This window comes from Mustela nivalis (genome assembly GCF_964662115.1).
Source record: "Mustela nivalis genome assembly, chromosome: 15".
In the NCBI taxonomy this organism is placed as follows: Eukaryota; Metazoa; Chordata; class Mammalia; order Carnivora; family Mustelidae; genus Mustela; species Mustela nivalis.
The window spans coordinates 87860853-87878107 of NC_139034.1; the positions used below are offsets into that span (position 1 = coordinate 87860853).

The 17255-nt window shown below is 60.2% G+C and overlaps 1 long non-coding RNA gene across 1 annotated transcript in view; it reads left to right on the top strand.

Moving 5' to 3' along the window:
- LOC309848988 overlaps positions 1-17255 on the top strand; it is a 315644-nt gene that overhangs the window by 86700 nt on the left and 211689 nt on the right. Inside the window, exon 2 of the long non-coding RNA XR_014303390.1 lies at positions 11877-11927. This is a non-coding gene — a long non-coding RNA (uncharacterized lncRNA). The remainder of the gene's footprint in view (positions 1-11876; positions 11928-17255) is intronic.

Genomic DNA, 17255 nt, shown 5'->3' on the forward strand with positions numbered 1-17255 from the left:
CATCATTTCCAGTGTTTTACATTGTATCCAGTGCTGCATCGCACGTCTGCAAACACATATGAGCCAGCACATAGGAGAGATTAATTTCCTGAAGTGCGACCTCCAGGTCAAAAAGAATATGCATTTTTTGTTTTGTTTTAAAGATTTTGTTTATTTATTTGACAGAGAGAGATCACAAGTAGGCAGAGAGGCAGGCAGAGAGAGAGGAAGGGAAGCAGGCTCCCCACCGAGCAGAGACCCCGTTGTGGGACTTGATCCCAGGACCCTGGGATCATGACCTGAGCCAAAGACAGAGGCTTTAACCCACTGAGCCTCCCGGGCGCCCCAGAATATGCATTTTTATAGGAAATGGCCACATCGCCCTCTGTAGATTCTGTGCCAAGTCCCAGGCCCTCAGACCCCGTCCGAGAGTGGCATCTCCCCTCGGCCAACATCCTCACCACCCCGGCCCGCCCCCCGAGACGCAGGCGATGCTCTCTCACTGCCGTCCGCGTCTGTGTCCCCCCTGTTAGGAGCAAAGTGAGTGGTTCATATGAGGCAGGCACATACATTTCTTTCTCTGCGAGCCGTCGGCTTCTCTCCCGCGCGTTTGTTCTATTAGATGGTTGGTCTTTGTGTACGGATTTGGGCAAGTTCTTCATCTATGAGACAAATTAACATTTTATGATATGAATTCAAATATTTTTATCCAGTTAATCACTTGTCTTGTCTCTTTTTTCCGATTCCTTTTTGTGATTTGACATTGTTTTCCAATTTTTTGTGTACTGGTAAGGCAAAGAGCTCCTGGGCCTGACACCAAAAGCGTGATCTGTGGAAGAAAACATGGCAAATCGAGCAGAATCAGAATGAAGGACTTCTACTCTTTGAAGGGTGCAGGCAAGACAATGGGAAGACCAGTCACAGATAGGGCCAAAACATGTGTGAATCCTAGGCCTGATAAAGGACTTGCGTCCATAATATGTAAGGAGCCCTGAGAACCCAATAACAAAAAGATGAACCACCCAGTTTAATAAGTGGGTAAAATATCCGAATAGAAGTTCTCCAGAGAAATGCTGTGAATGGCCGTGCTGGCCACGGGAGCAGCATACGGAGAGCACGGGGCCACCGCTCCATGCCCCCAGACAGCGCCCTTGAACCCCACCCGTGTCGGGGAGGACGGGGAGAAGTCAGAATCCCCACAGGTCGCCATAGGAACGCAGAACCCACAGCCGGTGGCAAACCATCACATTGTCCACCTCGGGAACATGGCTTCCTGTCTAACTCGTAAACCCCTACCGACGCTCAGGGAAGTGGACGTTGTGTCCCGGAGCCGTCGCATGTGGATTCTGAGTCTCTGCACGTGGTTTTCTCTGACTGTGAGATAAATCCGGGGGTTTCTCCTAGAATTCTTTGTAAGGCCAGGCAAGGATTTCACAGTTTCATGTATCCCATGTGTGTGACCCCACCGGCGGCGGGTCCGGGTGTACAGCGTGCAGTAGGAATCCGGCTTTCTTCCCTGATGGGCCAACGATGTTCACTGTAAAAGCTGATCTGTCTACACCCGACGCGGCCTTTATCGTGTCAGTCCTGCGGACTCCCCTTTCTGACCTCTCGGGCCGTCTACCAGCACCACACTGTTTTGATTTCTGCAGCTTTCAAAATTGGTTTTGATATTTAATATGGAGGATGTACTGATTTCTTTATTCCTTTATTCCTTTATTCCCGTCACCGACTCACCCTTCTGTCTCAGATGGGGAGTCAGCAGATCCGGGCCAGGAGCTCCGGCCTGTCGTCCCACGAAAGGCGGGGCTGCCTCAGGGGCGCTGAGGGGCGCCCACACGCTCCTGCGGGTGCGGCTTTGTGCTCCCACATCCCCCTCGTGCAAGACCCCTTGTCCTCGAGACTTGCTCTTTCCCTGTCTCAGTTCATACAAAATACTCAGTAGTATTTTGATTTTCTCCGTAGAACAACAGCTTTCCTTTTCAATTAAAAATATTTTAAGACCCAAGTTGCCTTGTGGGATTTAAAGAGAAGATGGTTTCCTGTCCAGCCCTGTTGCTCACCAGGTCACTGAGCTCATGAGCCTCCCTGAATCCCAGCCACCCTGTCACTCCCACAGCTCTCGACGCTCTCGCCAAGCCGAGCCTGGTGGGAGGGCTGGGCTGCGGGGACAGTGCTCCGCCGGTGGGCACAGACCTGCACTGGCCGCACCTCCCCGCCGGGGCACCGGGACGCGGAGGAGCTCCGAGAAGCAGGCCGGCCTCCTCTGTCACCGGCTGCACCTGCGCTTTTCTCTGATTCTTGACTCCTTGGGCCACTGTGCAGATCGCCCTCCCGCTTGAAACCTTCCAGCAAGGGCTGGTAGGGCCATTTTCACTCACGCTAGACTAGAAGGACAGACCCCAGGGCTTCTGCTGCACCCCCCCACCCCAGCTTATTTGTGGAAGTGATTACAGTTGAGAGTCACGAGAGCGTGGGTCAGGCCCCCTGCCCGGCACACGACAGCCCGGCTCCTCTGTGCGGCAGCCCGGCGTGGTCCTCGCGGCACAGAAGATGCACCTGAGGAGAAGGGACCAACCAAGGCTGCACAGCCAGGGAGGGTCGTGTCCGGATTTCAGCCCAGGCATCTTCGCTGCAGGGTCTACACCGCAGAGCACGGTTCTCCTGTGATCACGCATTTAAAGCAGGGACGCGCGAGGCTCCTGTCTGGGGGAGCAGGGAAGCAGGAGGTTCTGGGCTCAGAGGCATGACTTAGAGCGAAAATGGCAGAGGGACAGGCTGGCCCTCACATGATGGAGGGGTCCACCGTGGCCCAGGGACCACCCTGTGCTTCTGGGTCCACCAACTTCTCCGGTGCTCCTGGAGGAGGCTGTCGTGAGCCTGTCCAGCAATGCGATGTGGGGCGGTGAGTCAGCCTGTGCCCCCAAGTTGGGGCTCGTGGAGAAGACAGGAAGGGGGTGAACCAGGTACCAGAGAAACATGGGGGGAGCACGAGGAAGAGAGGCCCAGAGACAGGCCTGGACCGGAACAGAAGCAGGTACTTCTAGTTCTGGGAACAGCCGACAGCCCTCGGGCAGTTCCCCGCCGCTCTGCTGCTCTGCTGCAGTTAACACAGCACCGTGTCACTTCTGTCTGGCGGCTACTGTGCTGAGGTCGCGCCCACATGCTCTGCTTGCCCGTTACAGACAGTCCTGCAGAGAGGAGAGGGTCGGATGTGCGTGCCCCCGAAGTCAGCCTTGGCTTGCAGGTCACCCCCAGACGGCACCGACAGTGTTGCGGCCTCCACGCGCAGTTATTCAGCAGCTCGGCAGTTTCAGTGCACTGGGACCCTGTTCGCCCTGAACGACTGGCCGGCGACACGGGGCTTCCTGGACGGCCCGGCTATCTCCACTCTTCCTCCCTCTGCCTCCCAGCCCGGAGGCTCAGGTGTCCTGTGACGTGGAGCCCTGGAGAAACCACCTGCCCAGGCTTTCACCTCCCAGAGCAGAGGCTCAGCAGAGCCCAGGGTTCATGATGATGCTGTTACTTTGTCTGCCTCACAATGTTTAGGTCCACAGTCCTCCATCGCGTGTGCTGGGTCCGGGAGAAGTCACAGGAGGCCACATGGAGCCTTCTCAGTGTTTGCAACGAGCCACCAGGGGAAGCAGGTTTCCCGGGGTGGTGCCTGGGGCTCTGTAGCTGCTTGGGTGGGACCCTGCGGGGCCTGGAGGAGCCTGGAGTCTGACGGAAGCAGGGGAGCAGAGAGCGGGTCGGGCTGGGGGCCGGGTCTGCGTCTGGGTGAGATTGAGACCCACCAGGGAAAGGGAGACCCGTGCCGTGGACAGGACAGGCCGGAAGGTGCCCCCTCACAGCAATGGGCCTCTGCTCATGGGGCTGTGGCATTTGAAGAGAATGAGAGCACGGTTCCTCTGCCCCGGGACCTGGGGGCCGACGGGGGTCAGGGGACCGCGTGGCTGTGGGAAAGCGCCAGGTGGGGCCCCCTGGGACATGGCAGGTAATCAGGCTGGAAAGACGGACCACTGATGGCCAAGGGTCTGAGGTTGGACCCGCCCCCTGCCTCCTCTGCACCCAGACCCCGCAGCCTCTATCACCCCTTCCCTGAGGGCCTTAATACTCCCCCACAAACAGGAGGGGACCTGGGGAGCAGTGTGGGAGGGGGTGTCCTGCTCCCATCTCAGTGGTGCAGAACTCACTCCGGTGCCTTCTGAGGAGCTGTCCTGGGGAGCTCACTGGTGTGCATGGGCTGGGTCCTCTGGGGAGGCCGCCCCCCTGGTGGCTCTCTCTAGAACCCCGGGGATCCCTGCTACGTCCTTCTTCCAGTGCTGGGACCACGCAGCCCCATGCCCCATACAGGTGGGCAGGGCGTGCTGGGGCCCATGTTGCTGAGGACAGCCGCTGTGGGAGCTGGGTGCTTGCTGGAGACCCGGGAAATGAGGGCTGATGGCAGGGAAAGGCAGGAGGGGTGGGTAGGGGAGGGGAGGGGAGGGGAGGGGAAGGGCCACAGGAGTGGGGAGTGGCAGGAGGGTGACGGGTGGGGGAAGGGGGGGGAGGCGGAGAATAAAGGATGGGGGAGGGGAGGGAGGGGGGAGGGGTGGGAGAGGGACACGTGGGGAGGGGGATTCAGGTAGAGGGTGGGGGAGGGGGGGAAGGATCAAGAGAAGGGAGGGCATAGCGTGGGGAGGGGCACGTGTGCGGAGGAGGTGGGCAGGGGCGGGGGGGGGAGGATGTGGGGACTCAGGGGGCAGGGTGGCAGGAGAAATCATGAGGAGGCGGCGGGCCACGGCCCGAGGTGGCGGGTGGAGAACAGCCGGGCTCCCACGCGTCCATCAATCCGTCTGGGGACGCAGCGCGGCGACGGCGTCACGGGCCTCCAGTGTGCAATTACACCCAGAAGTGCCTTCTCACTAAGGTACATAATGATTCATGCTGAGAATGTAATTAAAATATTGTGGTAGTTTAAAAATAATGCTCTATTAGGATAATACCCCAAAATGGCTAATCCGGGACGAGTGCTTCCTGCCCTGATTGCACCGCGGCGGGCCCAGGGTGCACGGATGCTGGCAGCTGAGGGCAGCGGCCCGTCTCACTGAGTGGCTGCGGCGGCGCCGATCCTGCCGCGACCGTGGAGACGGCCCCTGGGCTCCCCATGTCCGCCGCAGCGTCTCCTGCCCGCCCTGGGTGTTGAAGGTCCGGCGTCAGGACGCGGTGAGACTCCTCTGAATTCCATCCCCGCCCATCCGTCCGCATGAGGACAAGCTGGGCGTCCGCTTGCCCACCTTGGCCTCTGTCCTTCTGCGAGGTGCACAGAGCAGCCGTCCGAGACCCAGTGGCTGCACAGAGCCCCGGGCTGCTGGGTTGGGGGCCGTCGCAGGGCCCCTCAGCAGGCTGGGAGGTGCCGGAAGGGGCCAGAGGAGGTGAGGTGCCCGCACACTGGTGGTGGGGGTACTCCAGGTTCTGGAGACCACGCTGCATGGCCGGCACCGGTGGAGGCCCATGCTCGCCGGGAGCTCATGCCGCCTGAGTCCCTGGTTCCCTGGTTCCTGACTGTTTCAGCTTCAGGCACAACAGCCATGCCCCAGCTGGGGTGTTGACTCCAAGGGCCTCCGGTCCCCCGACAGGCGTCCCGGCTTTGTGCAAACCTGTCTCAGACTCATCACTCTGAACCCTCCATGCTAATAAGAACTAAAGTTAAATTAAAAACAGAAATAAGCAGGAAAAAGGTGACAAAGAACAGGCTTGGTCTCGCACATGATGTGGCCTGTGGGCCGTGTCCTCGCCCCGCGGGGTGAGTGTGGGCACAGGTGCGCGTGTGGGTCAGATGTCCTTCATGGCCACAACTCCAGCTGTGGGCAAGCCCTGGGACCACCCGCAGAGCCACAGCCCAGGCAACGGGAGGGACAAAATGTGTGGCCTTGCTGTCTCATTGCTGGGAGGCTGGGAGCCTGGGAGCCTGAAATGAAGGTGTTGGCCTCAAAACCACAGTGAGATCCCACCTCACACCAGTCAGAATGGCTAAAATTAACCAGTCAGGAAATGACAGATGCTGGCGAGGATGCGGTGAAAGTGGAACCTCCTACCCTGTTGGTGGGAATGCAAGCTGGTGCGGCCACTCTGGAAAACAGCATGGAGGTTCCTCAAAAAGTTGAAAATAGAACTGCCCTATGACCCAGCAATGGCACTACTGGGTATTTACCCTAAAGATACAAATGTAGTGATCCAAAGGGGCACGTGCACCAGAATGGTCATAGCAGCCATGTCCACAAAAGACACACTATGGAAAGAGCCTAGATGTCCATCCACAGATGAATGGATAAAGAAGATGTGGTGTATATACACAATGGAATACCGTGCAGCCATCGAAAAAAATGAAATCTCACCATTTGCAGTGATGTGGATGGAACTGGCTGAGCGAAATAAGTCCATCAGAGAAAGATAATTATCATATGCCTGTGCTCATATGTGGAGTTTAAGAAATAAAACAAGATCCCAGCGAAGAGAGGAAAAATAAAACAGGACGAAACCAGAGAGGAAGACAGACCATAAGAGACTCTTACTCATAGGAAACAAACTGAGGGCTGCTGGGAGGGAGGGGTGTGGGGGAGTAGGTAGCTGGGGGCCGGGCGCTGGGAGGGCGTGGGGCGGAGTGAGCCCTGGGTGTCGCGTGTGAGTGAGGAGTTGCTGAAATCAGTATTGCACTGTTTGGTAGCTACCTGAATTCAAGGAAAAAAGGTGTTGGCTCAGCTGGCTCTTTCTGGCCATGTTGGGATCTGGCCCAGGCTCCCCCAGCTTCTGCCTGGGCTGCTCCTTGCTGCTCCTTGACCTGTACACACGGCCCCATTCTCTGCCTCCCTCGTCACACGGCGTCTCCCCTCTGTGCGTGTCTGTGTCGCGCCTCTTCCCCTCTCGTGGGGGCCCAGTCATTAGACCCCCACCCTGAAGACCACATCTTTAACTCCTTCTGCAGGACTAACCCTGTCTCCAAACAAGGTCACATTCTGAGGTACTGAGGGTTAGGAGAACTTTGGGGAGACACGACCTGCCCCTGGGGCACGTTGGGACCTGGTGTGTCCCCGAAGCCGGACTCTCAGAATCCCCGTCCTGGGGTACAGTCGTGGACTTGTGGCCCCGAAGCAGGAGCACAGAATGAGGGGGACCCAGCAGGAAAGCCCTGCTTTTCTCTCCTCCTGCCCCTAGGCAACCCCCAGGACTTCCTGTGGGCCAAGCCACCCCAAAGCCAAGAAACGGGAGAGCTGGGGAAATGCAGCTGCCCGAGCTCCCGCGGACCCTGATGGTGAGTGAGCGTGGGCTGGCCCGGGCCCCGTCCAGCCTCCCATTTATGGAGAAGGGAAGGAAGCCTTCCTCTCGCTGGGAGTCTGCACCTGCCAGCGGAGATGTGGGTGACGTTGTACGCGGAGAAGTTGGGGGACATTCTGAATCATTCACTCACACCCCTGTGCCGACATGAGGACGTGTGTGCCTAGCTGTCATTAACAGGAGTTCTGCCCTTCTCGTGGGGTCACAGCTGCTCGCCCCTGGACGGGGTGTGGCATTGCCGGCGAGACGGTGGGCTCATCACCGCCCGTGCAGAGCGTGGCCAGAGCTTCTATTCCAGACAGAGACGTGTGCTGGAGTCCGGGCTCGGCCGCCGTTCGGGAGGGCACGGAATCTGCTCACGGCTGCTCCGGGAGCTTGGACCGTGGGGGTCGGGGGGAGAACAGAAGCGGAGGCCAAGGGGACAGGCCCTGGTTTGCCGGACAGTCGGGGAACAGGAGGGAGATTCCCGGTGAAAAGTAATCTTTCCGATGGTTTCGTGGCTCCCACATGTGGGGTCCAGAGGCTGGCCGTGAGGCCTGAGGGGATGCAAGAGCTATGAGCGCGGACGGGTCTCCTCTGCACGCCCACACCACTCGGCACACGCCGGCCTCTGTCCCTTCTCTCTGGGTGTCAGGGCTGGTCCCCAAGGGCTCCCTCGAAAATGCCACCGTCCCATCCCGAAGCTCTGACCTTCCTGGCCAGGCCACTTGCTCTCATCCTAAGCCCCTCCTCAGGAGCGCCGGGCGGTCGCACACACCTGCCTGTCAGCCCAGGGGCCGCCCGCACGCACAACCTGGCAGAGGCCCCGGACCGGAGGCGAGGGGCTCGCGGCGTCCTGCTCTCTGGATGGAAGGCGGACTTGTCATTTTATGTGTGTTTGCTTTGTCTGCGGAGCAGGATTTCTGGTCTTGGCTTTGGTTTGTTTAGAAGATGACCATGGAAAGAAGGAGCAACCCGGGGCCCGGAGAGGTGGAGGCGAGGCAGTGGCCCACCGGGCGAACACCGAGAAACCGGTAAATACGGCACCTCGAGCTCAGGCACCCACACTCTGCAAGCGGCTGCTGCAGGCCCGCACCCCGGGGGCAGGAGACCCGTCCGTGCCTCCAGGGAAACCCGTGTTCTCAGGGACCTGTGCAGAGATGGGCTCCAGGGCCAGTTGGCGCCCATGCGGCATAGTGACTTTTCCGGGGACCACAGAGCTCTGGCCCAGTGCCCTTTACCATGAAGGAAGCAGCATTTCTGCGTGGAAGTCAGATGCTCCTGGCGATAGAGCGTCCTTTGACCCCAGGACGCTGCCCTGGGGTCTGCTGCGTTATTTGTGCCTTGGAGGGGAGGCATGGTCTTCGAGCCCAAGGCCCTCTGCAGGCATAGCGTCCAGGACAGGCCAGCAGCCTCCTAGGGCACAGGAGGCCGGGCTCTGAGCCCAGACGCCCTGGGCAGGAGCCACCTGTGATCTCTCCCCAGCTGCCAGGCCCCCTCCAGACAGAGAGACCTTCCCCGGGGCAGAGAGCGATGGACGGGAGTCCTTCTGTCTGTTTGGCACTGATGATGGTGACAGCCACAGCCACAGTGACCACGGTCACCACCGCCATTGTCACCACCACCACCACCACCACCACCATCACTGTCACTGTCACCACTGCCACCACCACCGTCACCATCTCCTGAGTGACTTCTCATGAAAGTTGTGTTGTGACAACTGGTCGTGACAGCCGGTCTTCAGCCACGCTGGGAAGCAGTTACTGTTCTCCTGGTTTTACTACAGGAAACAGCAGCTCAGAACCTGTGGGTCCCTTGCTAGGACCACACAGGTGTCTGGAGCCGGGGTCAGCCTGGAAACAGGGTGTCCTCTCTGGGAAGACAATACCGAGGACGGCCGGCCAGGCGTCCAGCAGGCCCCACTCGCCACGGCCCGTCCGTCTCCCTCTTGCGTGCCCCCCTGCCCCCGTCTTCCTGTTGGTCTCACGGCGGCCTTTGTCGCGGGAAGGAGGGTGCGCAATCCCGTGCTTATTAAGCTTCTCCCGTCCTGCTCGACGCTGTGTGCTCTTCCTGAAAACGCAGGTGGATAAGAAGGTTTAGGAAAACCCATCTTTAAAATACAACTCTTTGTTCTTTCTCTGTGGACCATGGAGGCCTCTAGAAGGAGGATCCATAGACAGCCATCCGACCCGAGGGCATGAGTCAACAAGATAAGTCCCCTTGCTAACGGTTCCCCTCTAAAGACTGAGCTGCCGCTGGGAGACCATGGCAGCAGACTCCCTTATGTCCACTGACCTGCCAGCGTGCTGCCCTGAACGGTCCCTAGTTGTCACTGTCACGTGCCCGGGGCCGTGCTTGCTGACCAGTCGGGCAGCCTGTGAGTTCACCAAGGACATCTGCTCTGGTTCCCTTTTCACAGGTTAGCACGTGCAGGGAGCTTGCCCCGTTCCCACAGCGGGTGAGCCCCGCATCCAGGCGCATTGGCCTAAGCCCCGTGACGTGCCGTCCAGGGACGCAGAGAGGGGGCAGGGGGCAGGGTCTGGCCGGGAGCTCCAGCCGCAGCTTCACCAGAAATAGTGGTGGAAAAGTGAAAGCCGAATCAGCCAGCTTTCAGCCACGCGGCCGCACACACGGAGAAAATCCTGCTCTAAGTAACTTTTCCCACCGGCTTCAGGGAACTGCAGCTGCTTTGATGTCACAGAAAGATACGAAGGCCGTTTGGGTGATTCTGCAGGAAACATCCTAATGATGAAAATGATGAAACGAACCACAGAGTCTTTCCTTCCCCGTCAAAGGTCACGGCGGCCCTGCCGCCCGCTCGGCTCTCATGGGGAAGTGCGGCATCCGAGGGAGCGCCGCACAGGCCTCCCCACACCCGTCAGAGAGCAGGTGGCCCTGGAGGCACAAGTGGGCTCGAGTCCCCGCTCCTGGCCCTGCGGCCCTCCGAGGGCACCCGGGGTCACTCGGGGGCTGGCCATGCTCCTTGGGAGGGCACCTTTGTGACAGGCCGTCTGGCGTCTCCTGCGCAGTGTGCTTCCCGTGCGTGTGGACGGGCCCCGCCACCCCCTCCTCTCTCTCCTCCTTCCTCGTGCCTTTTGCTCACCGGGTGCCAGCCTGTCCACGCAACGTTGCCATAGACGTCCACACGCACGGGGTAAACCACGGGCACCGCCTGTCCGTCCACCGGCGCGCTCATCTCTTGACGGAGTCTGGCCCGCTGTGTTGGATGTAACGGCTGATCGTCTGGGTTTCTCCTTCCCTGGTGAGGTTTATTGTCCACTTACTTGGTTATTTGGTGTTTCCTGTTTCTCTCTGTGGGTCTGAGCGGCGCCGTCCTTCCCTGTCCTCCTCCCACGCTGTCGCTCCCGCCTCCACCCCAGGACTCCTGGCGTCTCCCTCAGTCGTACGGTCTGGAATCCTGCGAACCCCCGGAAGCCGCCAGCACCTCGCACCCCTCAGTAGGTGGGGAACAGGGCAAGGCCCGAGCCTCCCCTGCCCACCCTCCCCGCCGGCTCTCAGGCTTTGTGGACGGGACGCTTTTGCTCCCGGACCGCAGACGCTCTGCGCCGCTGCGTCTCGTCATTTCTGAAGGGTCCACCGAGTGCCTCTTGTCGCTTCCCAGCTGCGGCATGGGTCTCGTTCACACATGGGTCTGCCTGTTTGCCGGTCGTTTGCTGGTGTCTCTCCTAGTCCCTCGCGACCACTGCTTCCCCAGGAAGGCGCGCTGGGGACTCCACGACCCGCGATCGCCCCGCCTTCCTCACGACCCGCGACCGCCCCGCCTTCCTCGCGACCCGGGACACGGCGTGCTTCCTCCCGGAGTCTGTGAGTCCGTCCTGCCTCCTTTGGGCTCCCAGGGCTCCCCACGGAAGCCGATGTCCGCCGGACTCGTCACCTCTGCTGTGTGTTTGTCCCTCACTCCCAAGGCTGGAAGGGCTCCTCTCTTTCCCTGGACACACGCGGGTCACCCCACGTCAGAGCCCCCCAGAACCGCAGAGCACTCTCCCTCTTCGGCTCGTCAGCCCGCGGGGCTCTGGATGCCCCCCTAAGCCTTTCTCGGCGTGTCCTTCCCTGCGCCTGACTGCCCTCGTGCCCTGCAGCCCATGGGGTGCACCGTGGTCTTCAGACGGACCCGTTCTCTCCTCCGGTTCTTTGATGACATCTTCGGGGGCCGTGGGTGCTTGAGATAAGAAGCAAGTCCAGGGCTGGACTCAGACGCGCCTTCTGGGCGCTTCCCCGGCCGCGCTGGCCAAGACCCCTTGGGCGTCACCTCCCTGCAGCTCAGGGGGCGCGGGTCTTTGCCAGGGGTCTGCACACCCACGAGTCTCCAGCCGCTGCCACAGTCGTCGGCACGTGTCCCCATTCTTCATCCTTCCCTGCGTGAGGAGGTGCCGTGCGGAGGCCCGAGTGTCCACGCCCAAGCGTCCACGGTCGCCACGGGCAGCTGGCACCGCCGGAAGCTGACAGGACGCGGAGCCCGTCCAGCTGTCAGCAGCGGCTGTCCAGCCATTGGGGCTCCGCGCTAAGTAACGTGTTTTAGCTGTTTTTTCCCTTTAATCCTCATGATATTTGCTGAACTTAGCATTTGTGTTTTCTCTTTTCAGATGAGACGGTGCGTGTGGCAGGACCTGACAAGGCCCCGCGGCTCCGAGGAGGTAAGCGGCGCCGTTGGCCTTGAACCCAGACCTGCCGGCTGCCGGGCACGAGGCTTTCCCGCGCCCACGCTGCTCTGCGGTGGCCCAGCCTGCACGGTCGCCTGCTGCCTGTCTCCCCTGGCACGTGAGCCCACGGGGGGATGCCTCTTCCGCTCTCCGTGGGGGCCTGACACCCGCCCGTTGCAGGGACGGCCAGAGGGGCTCTGAGCAGGTGCCCACGAGGGAGCAGAAGACCCTCCCTTCTGTCTGTCGGAGACAAGAGGCTCCTTCCCGAGGTGTGCTCCTCTGCTGGCTTTGCCCGCGAGTCCAGGACAAGCTGAAAGCAGGCGTGGGGACTTGGGGATTAGCCTAGCCCTTCTGCATCAGCTGGAGGAAATGGGGTACTGAACCCAGGGAGGTCGGGGCTTGGAGAGCTGGCCTGGTGGCCAAGGCTGGTCCTCAAATGAGCAGCTCTGTTAGGGCCGGAGCGGCGCCCCCAAGGCAGAAGGTGGAACAGAAAGTGATTTCAAGGCTGATCCAGTGGAAGGAGGCAGCGGGTGGCCCAGCAGAGCCAGGGAGCAAGCAGGGGGTCAGGACCCCAGGAGTGGGAGTGAGTCCAGGGTTGCTGGGCTGGGCCGGGCAGGGGGCCCCGCCCCATGGAGGGAGCCCAGAGACCCTGGGGATCTTTGTGGAGAGAATGGGCTGGGCAGAGTGCCGGTTCCCCGAGAGCAGAGGTGTGGGCCGCGTTCTGCCCTCAGTGCTGTTCCGCACCGACCACCCGCCTCACCACCCGCCTCGGGCTTTACCAGCCAAACTCTAGGGCTTCCTGCAGACCCCGTGGGGACTGGGACCCTAGGGGACAGGGCCTGCCTGTCCCCAGCTCTAGCCCCCAGCAAGGCTGCCGGGAAGCCAATTAGCACTTGAATGAGGGGCTGAGCTGAAGGGATGAGAAACGGCTGCGGTGATCTTTTCAATTCTGCTTTTCCTCCCAAGGGAGAAAATTTTAGAAAGATTAATGATTGTGATGACAAATACATTTTAAAATTAGGGGTGGCACGTCTTTCCTCATCAATTTCTATTCTTTGGGTCATTAAACCTTGAAGTTTTAAATGGAAAGACGCTCGCTGCGTGGAAGCAGGACGTCGGAGTCTCGGGGCGCATCAAGGAAGCTCTTCTGCTCCATCTTACCTTCTATGGCCGTGACAACTATGTTCCGTTAAATCTGTGCACAAATCTGTCCAAAAATCTTTTTTCCAAAAAAGCATCCCGTTGCTCTGCCGGGACCGCCTGTCGGTGCACACGCGTTCCGTCCTGAACTCCGGCTGGGGCTTGCTTTCCGCGTCTCTGACCCCAGGGCCCTCGCGGGCGGCACACATCCTGGGACCCTCTGGTCCCACGTCCGCACACATCCTGGGACCCTCTGGTCCCACGTCCGCACGTGGGTGGCACCAGGTGCAGACCTCACCGCCCTCCGAGCCGCCTGTGCTAACCAGTCTGTGCAACGAGGAAATCTGGTGGCCACGCGGCTCGGCACACCTTTCTATGGTGAAGCCCATCTTCACGTCCTGAGCTAGCGCCTGGCCATCCGCCAGCTGACCCCCTTGCTGGGAGCCTCAAGAAGCCAGAGCTGCGGTGATCAGATATTTTGATCAGGTCAGGAGGCCCGACTGGTGAGCGCCCAGGTCCGCCCCACAGAGCCGGAGCAGGCACCTGTGCACACCTGCCCCATAGCCCTGCCCCCTCCACTCGCCCAGCCGCGGGGTGGCAGGCATCCTGAGGGCTCCCCGTCCTCTCTCTGCTGTGGCTTCCCATGTCGGCAGCCTCTTGCTTGACTTTGAAGTCAGTTCCTGGAGTGTCTCTTGGTAGCTTATCACCTCTGCTCCATGGGTGAGGCTGTGTCCCAGCATGCAGGATGTCCCTTCTGGGCCCAGACCCCTGTCTGCGTCACACTGGCCCCACCAGCCATCTGCCTCCCAGCGTGGGCCAGCCACTCAGTGTCTGTGGCTGTCGCTGGGCTACAGTTCCCTCTCCTGGCTTCTTCTGCTTGGCTCTGAGCTCAGTCCCACGAGACTGGGCAGGGGCGGCCGCTGCCAGGATGCCCACTGCCGGGGCCGGTACCCGTATGTTCTGACTTTGCTTAGCAAAGGAGTCGAGACTGCGGGGTGTCCACAAGCAGAAGGTCCCTGCTCCCCGAGCCCCACCTTCTCCACCCTGCTTCCCCCACCAACTCCCACTGACTGGGCTCCCACACCGGCTCCACATCCCCACGGCCCTGCCCAGGACCCGCCACGTGGCAGGTGCTAAACCATCTCTGTTGAATGAAGGAATTCGAGAAAAAACAGCAGAAGGGAAGACTTCCACGGCTTATGGGTGCCCGTCGCTGGGCCCCTTCCTGGAGCCCCACAGCGGGAACTGGGGAGCAGCGCCCGGGCAGACACTCACCTGCTGACAAGAACCTCGCAGGGGTCCAGAGGGAGCGTCTCCGTGGGGCACCAGGGCCGAGAGAGGGTGCTCCCTCTGCAGACCCCCAGAGGACCCAGCTCACAAGTCCCTGACCGGGGAAGGCACCGTTCTCCTGGTGCTGGCCGTGCAAGTCGTGAGCTGGACTCGGGCTGCCTGCTGTGGGGCCTCTGGCCAGCGCCCGTCTGAGGGACGCACCCGTTCCAGTCCTTTCCTCTCTTTCCTTTTTCATGCCTGGGGGTGGGCTTGTGGGCTTGTGGGATAGCTCCTCTGTGTTCCCCACGTCCTATGCCACCCGAGAAGTCTGTGATTACACAGGGGGCCCAAACTCCCATGTTTACCTACTACACCCTCGTTAAGCCTCTAGGAAATGATGCGGAGGTACGTTGTTTTAAAGGGAATGAAGCCACAAGGGCAGAGCAAATGCGGCCGGGGAATAGGGACTCTTGGAAGCCAGAAAGCTGGTGGATGAGGGTAACTGACCCAGGGTGACGGAGGGGGACCCGGGGAGCTGGTGTGCGGTCGGGGACAGGATGCGGGAGATGGGCACTCCCCCAGCTCCGGGGCGGGGGCCGCCCGGCTCCAGGAGAGGGTGGGACTCGCTGGGCCCAGGGTTGCTGGTGGGCCTGGGGCCAGGAGGACTCAGGGAAGGTCGGTGTGCCCGTCAGAGCCCCTGGTCCCTTTCTCTGAGGGTCTTTTGGATCGCTGGCCAGGAGGAATTCCGACCTCAGGCAAATCGGAGGGTTCCTCTCTGGGGACACCAGTGCACCGAGAGAAAAGACTCTAAACACTGAGGGTTAAAAACAAGTAAGTAAAGGGATCCTGGTCAGAGCGCTTCTCAGCAGGAACGTTGGAAAGTAGGAGACAAGATTTTATGGGAAAAACAATTCCCTCCGTCGAACTTTAGCTCTCACTAACTCTCAAACCAGACTACATTTTCAGAGCCATGATTGCTCGGTAAACCTATCTCCCACCCACTATTTTTAAGGTCCGGCGGGAGACATGCCCCACCTAAAGTAGAGGAAAAGCCAGATTCAGGAAACTGGGGCCCCAGAGGGGAGCGGCACAGGCACGGGGGAGGGGGCGCTGTGGGGCCGTGAGAGGACCCTCGCGATTCCTACGGAGTGGGTGGATGAGTCGGGGACGGAGGCGCAAAACACCAGCTCGGGGAGAAGGCCGACGAGTGCCGTCGTGGAGGACAGAGTCCTGAGGCCGGGGGGTCAGCCTGTGCCTGCAGACGAAGCTACGTCCTTGACCTCGTAAAATGCCATTTCCTGCTGGGACCTGGACTCAGGAGTGGGAGGCTCAGCCCTGGGCACAGGGGGAGTGAGCGTGACGGAAGGAGGGTCTGAAAGCCCAGCCTCCTCCTCCTCCTCCTCCTCTTCCTCGCGGAGCGGGAAGTCCCTCCATGAAGCGGAGCTCGAGCGTCAAGAGACAGCGGTGTGAGCGTGACATTCAGAAGCGGGAAGAGGACTAGGAGACCCAGCAGCCACAGGACTGTCCCCCCGAGTGCCCCGGGGGACAGGGCTGGGTGCTGGGGGCTGGTGGCAGGACTCAGCTGTGTTTGGCACAGCCAGTGGAGCTTGTAGACTCTGGTATGTGTTGCGGAGGAAACATTTGTTTGACGTTGAAGGATGAATAAGGGGCACTGGGGCTCCAAGTGGGGTTTGGATGGACACGCCCCGGAGGCGTGGCCGCTGGCTGAGTATCTGGCACTGGCCAGCATTTTCCCGCCTTCAGACAGCTGACGAGTGTGACTAATTCAGGCCCAAGGATGGTTGTCTTTTTGCAATTAGCTAAAATTGTGACTCATTTTTATTATCGAATTATTGACTATTCCCTAATTATCCGTGTAGACATGGCAAAAGTTGTGAGAAGTGGTTAAGGATTACACAGGGAAAACGTCGAGATGCATTTGCACAGACCCGTAGAGCTGTTTCTGGCTTTATCTGGGTAGCACGGAGCACTTGCCTTGCGGGCACTTGGCTCTGGGGAGCTGCTTTCCCCGCGGCGCGTCTGACTGCAATTCCACAGAAATGGCCTTCATTGCCATGCTCGGCTGAAAGCTCTTTGGAAGATCCGCCGAACTAGAAAGAAAGATGCTTCTGCCTTCCTTTCTGTCTTCTCCCCCGGAGAGACGGCCATGCACTCGGAGCCCCGTGTCCTAGCACCGCCGCCTTGGCAGCCCCTACAGAAATCCCCTCCGTCCGAGTTTGAACTTGCTGCGAGCTCTGCCCTTTCCGTTTCTCCAGCTCACACGGCGAGTCGGGGCGAGGGGGCGGAGGGCCACCCTTGGATCGGCCCCTACTAGGATTCAGAGCCGGTCCTCACACGCCCTGTCACTTTGAGGACAAGAACTCAAAGCTCAGAGAGGGTTAGTAACTGGCCCAAGGTTGCGTAGCAAATGCACGGGTGAGTAGGGTTTGGAACCCAGGTCCTCCTGATGGAGAGCTGGCCCTTTGTCCGTCCTGGCTACACGGACCAGCGTGTGATCCTGCCAGGGCCTCTGCCCTGCCCTCCACGTGCTCAGGGGCACCGGGGCTGGCTTGCTGTGAGGCTCTGGTGGACCATCATGGGAGCCCGCAGAGCTGTGGGGCACAGAAGGGCGCAGTGAGCTCCACCTACTTACATCTCTCTCGCGGCCCGTGCTCTTAAGCCACCTGCTTCTTCCCAGCGCTGGCTGCTTAGGTCTCCGTGTCACTGGCGTCTGCGCTGTCTGTAGGACACAGTCCCACATGAAGTCACCGAAGAGAACCTCAGGGAAGGCGGGAGGCTGGGAGGCTGGAGCAGGTGCGGAGAGAGGGAGGGTGGGGCGTTCTCATTGTCCAAGGTCATTTGCACATGAAAGGGTGTTCCTCAGTCTTCTGTGACAGAGTCTGCAATGCACAA